The sequence below is a fragment of the Mauremys mutica genome, chromosome 5 (genome assembly GCF_020497125.1).
Source record: "Mauremys mutica isolate MM-2020 ecotype Southern chromosome 5, ASM2049712v1, whole genome shotgun sequence".
In the NCBI taxonomy this organism is placed as follows: domain Eukaryota; kingdom Metazoa; phylum Chordata; order Testudines; family Geoemydidae; genus Mauremys; species Mauremys mutica.
Window position 1 is genome coordinate 66,902,941 of NC_059076.1, and position 4,383 is coordinate 66,907,323.

The following is a 4,383-nucleotide window of genomic DNA, read 5'->3' on the forward strand; positions in this document are numbered from 1 at the left end:
ATAAATGTTATGTCCTAGGGGCAGCCGGTGTAGGAAGCAATCACTTGAGGCCAGAGAGCAGACAGCTAACCAAAACCTCCATTTTATTTACAGAAACAGAGAGCTCACTCAGCCGGTTGAAACCGGCTGAGCTATCCCTTAATAGTCTAACTCAGTTGCCATAGTAACAAAACCCATGACAACCAAATACACAACAATAAACACCTGTCTGCTGCGCAGGTTTTATGCTGGTGATTGAAGCTGCTTACGCTAGTGGTTTAGAATTTGATGGAGGCTTTTTGGTTGTTTGAGTTTTCATACATCAATGAGATAGTTTGAAGTGATTCAGAGAAAAGTGCGTCCATTCCCTGGAGGTCCCATGAGAAGTAGTGTGACAAGCTTCTAGAACAAAGACTTTTATAGAACATTGTTCACACACATCAGAGTTCTATTCAAATTTAAGGCCCACTCCTGCACCAGTGGAGTCAGTAAGAGCAGGATTGGGTCCTAATTAGAAACCAGTACAACAACTTTTTATTTCCTTAGGGCTAGATGGTGGAATTAAGCCACAGCCTAGAATAAGGGGTGGCATGTAACTCTGCCAGTCCTGGGCACCTCTCTGGATGCAGGTAGGAAATAGTGAGCTGAAGCCCTCAAGGCTGCAGCTTACTTGCTATCATATGAGAGGAGACACAAAGGTGAAGTGACTTGCTGCAGGTTAGCAGCAGGGCCAGGAGTAAAACTCTGGTCTCCGGAGCCCTAGTCCAGTGCCTGTATGTCCTAACCACTGGATATCACTGCCTCCTACTGTAATCAGGGGGTGGGGGGAGAGGGTGCTTGTCCCCTTCTGGAGGCTAGTCCATATAATAGGCTTATGAATTTGCTCTTGCTTGGCAGCTGTGAGATTTAGTCCTATAACACAAGTGATGGAGGTTTATGCTTTTAGCATTAAGATTCTGGATTCAAATCTCACTATTGGCCCAGATGAGGATGGTAGAACACACAATGCTACTGATTAGGTGCTATAGTGGCAAGTTGCTCTATATGTGGTACTCACTGCAGATGAAGAGGAGATAAACAGAGGACAAATTTCCTTAATGCTCTGGAACTTGCTGTCCAGGAGTGGATAGGTAGGTTTTTTAAGTGTGAGACAAGGAAACATGGAGAACTTTTAAAAACTGTCAAACCAGACAACTGGAAAGCATGACAATAACTAATTTGGAATTTATAAGTAGCCACATTAAACTAGGAAAACTGTATATTCATATTCATAAATGGAATATCCATTTGAGAAATACAAGACAACGTAGGCTATCGCTCACAATGCAACAGCAGCACTTAAACAAGTTACTGCATGTTTTATCCTTTAGGGTGAAAAGTTAATAACTAACCCTGTGCATATTTTTAGCAATTTCCATATCTCTTTACTGTAATCCTTATCTTGGCAGAGGGTTTGATATAGTGGCATCTCGTAGAAGTGTGTGTGGGAGGGGGGGAATTAACCTTCCAGTTTCTGGTTCCTAACAGTCAAATCTTCTCTTCCCCCTACAGATTATAAACTCTTTGGATAGGGTCTCTATGGGGGTCAGGGGAGGATGGGATGTTAGCACCCACAATGTGCTAAGCCTTATCAGAATACAAATAATTAACAGACAATTCAGATTGATATGGTCATGTTTTTAATGATGTTGGACCCTTCGAAGATTAAAATTACTAGAGCTTTTTTAGACAAATAGTGGTCACCTCTAATCCAACAATAAACATCTCCCTTTGCTTGGCTGAGGCTATGTCTACGCTGCAATTCAAAACCATCAGCTGGCCCATGCCCAGCACAGAAGGGATCTCTGCAGGAGACAATCTTTACTGGAGAAAGGCCTAGTAAAATTAATTTAACTACGGTCATGTTTCTGTGATGATAAGCCCCAACCAACCAGGCTCTGTGGGAGAAAACATCAAAGTAACTTTTAGCTAACTTGGTAAATTAATTTGTCCTTCTGTGGAATCCTCTTAGGAGCTAGACCTTCTGCCACTACCCCCCAAAAAGTCTTTCTAAAAAGGTTAACTTATACTCATTTCTATGCCTAATGTCCTTTAGTCTCCCATATTCAGAGAGAGAAAGCATGCAACTGCAGGGGTGCTGAAACAATTTTTATAGTGTGGGTGTGGAAACCATGATTTGGTTAGTACTACTTCAAGCCAGGGAATGTTACCCTACCCTCAGCATCCCTACTTCCCACACCCTGTGCATCTGGCTAGACACACAAGTGGATAGCCAATATTCAGAGTGTTGCAGGTTGTTGCCATTAGGAGGAGAAGTTGATGATAGACCCAGATATTGCTTTGATGCAATCCAGTTTATCTACCAAGAACATACAAAGTCCTGTTTCCCTGAACACAGTAGGAATCAAAACAGGAGACAGTTTCCTCACTCAACTTTCCAAGCCTCTTTTTCCAGCCAGCACTGTACCCAAAAAGCTCTGTCTCCTTTCTGTCAGGGTCACACAAGTACTTCTCCGACTGTCCTGAGCTTTCTGCTTCTGTGATGTTTCTGGCTGCATCTGCACTCCCTTTCCCATTCCCTCCCCTCCCCCCTACATACCTCCCTGCCCACCCACCTCCAGTAAAAACAATACCCAGATTTCTGCATTTGCATTCAGCCCCCAGTGAAACCCCTCCACCCACAGAGCTCAATTTCTGACCAGCCTTGCATGTGCCCTGGGTTTGGGGTAGTGGCATCTATTGTTTCAGCTATCTTACTTCAAAGGGAGATTAACTATTTCTTTACATTTATCCTGAATGAAGGACAGCTGTTACGCTCACCAGCTTCAACATTTTGCCCAATTTTCAGCACCAAAACCTAAGATTAACTCAGTTTTCATTTTTCCTTGGTAGGTCACAATGAACTCACAGAAACGCTGATAATCATCAAGTTTTTTTCTGACAGCTGGAACTTTTTGAAGGAGGATAGAAAATGATTTGTGATCTGACAATGGTCTCCTACAGTGCCACAAGATGGTAGCAGTATCCAAAAGCCATTATTTAAAAAAAAATGCAATTCACAGTTTAAAATGCATGCTGCTTCCTGCTGATTGAGCTTTCAGAAAGCTTTGCTCAAATACAAACTTTTTTTCAAAGCATGACACATTAGCTTTAATTCCAAATGTGTTCACCTTCACGGTGACAACCTTAGTTGCTTGACAGGCAAATGGATTAATATGAAAGGACTTGCTTATTTAAACTGGATTTTCTTTTACCCTATTCTTCCCTGCTGCCCTAAACTAGGGGCCCATCTTTCCCTATGAGAGACAGGATAATCCTGCAGAGGCGACTGGAAATTGAGAGTTTCAACTAACTCAGTTTCCTGGTAATTCATCTGCCATTAAAATTGCATTTCTCAGGGAATCCATGAGGACCAAGGGGTATCCATGTTGAAGCTTTGCATGCACTCTGCTTCATGGGCTCCTTCGAGTTCCTCAGCCACACAATTTCTAAAAAAAAAATGATGCTGCTCAGGGCTCCCTAGTCTACAACTGGTTCTCCACAACCCACTTATCAGAGAAGTTACACTGTCCATGTCTGAGGTAATTTCGTCCCATGGATTAGGGAGAATTCAGCACAGAATGGTTAAAGCCCCACAGATGGTCTTCTGTGCACTTGGAGGGGATGGAAAGAGAAAGCTGTTACCCCATAAAGGGGTTTCTAGAAGGTTGGAGGAAAAAAGACAGCATATCAAACTATCGTCTCCCTCATTCCTTGACCCTTCCTGCCTTTTTCCAGATCCATGGTTCCACTAGCTGAATCAGAGCATGGGCGCTTAGAATTCCTCCCCCCAGCCCCCGCCACCTTTTGAAGAAGAAAAACTTTTGCTATTGTTTCTACAAATCTAACATAGTCCTCTGAAATGTGAACACTAGAGGGTAAATGCAATCTGTAATTCCAAATATTTGAGCAATTGAATTTGCATTTCCCTACCATTACCAAATACTGTGTGTAACCATATGTTTAACTCCTAACTTCAAACCTAATCCAAAATGGTTTTATTAAGCATTTAGAAACCACTCTATTCATTGAGCTGCTATGTCTCACAATATGCAAGGATCAGACAGATCTGATGTCTGATCTTTTGTATATGATTTGATTAGTGCAAATGTAGTGCCATCTCTAAAGTACAATTTTTCCACTTCATTTTAATCAAGAAGTGTCTGGGGGCAAAATACATTTCATTAGATAGTAGAGCTAGTGAGCAACTAAGGACCAAGAAAGAGATGTAAGTAGACAGGGATATAGATGTCACTCTGCTAGAGATACGTCAGGTACAGCAGTATCCTTGCCTTAGCTCTCCAACACTGGAGCATATTTTCTGCATTCGCATCCCCTTGACTCAGGCTTTATACTCTTTTCCAG

At 42.2% G+C, this 4,383-nt stretch overlaps 1 long non-coding RNA gene across 1 annotated transcript; it reads left to right on the forward strand.

Moving 5' to 3' along the window:
- The first annotated feature begins 294 nt into the window (after window positions 1–294).
- Window positions 295–2,941, forward strand: LOC123370665. The gene is made up of 3 exons (XR_006579504.1): window positions 295–608; window positions 926–1,109; window positions 2,872–2,941. It is a non-coding gene; the product is annotated as an uncharacterized LOC123370665 (long non-coding RNA).
- The last annotated feature ends 1,442 nt before the right edge of the window (window positions 2,942–4,383 follow it).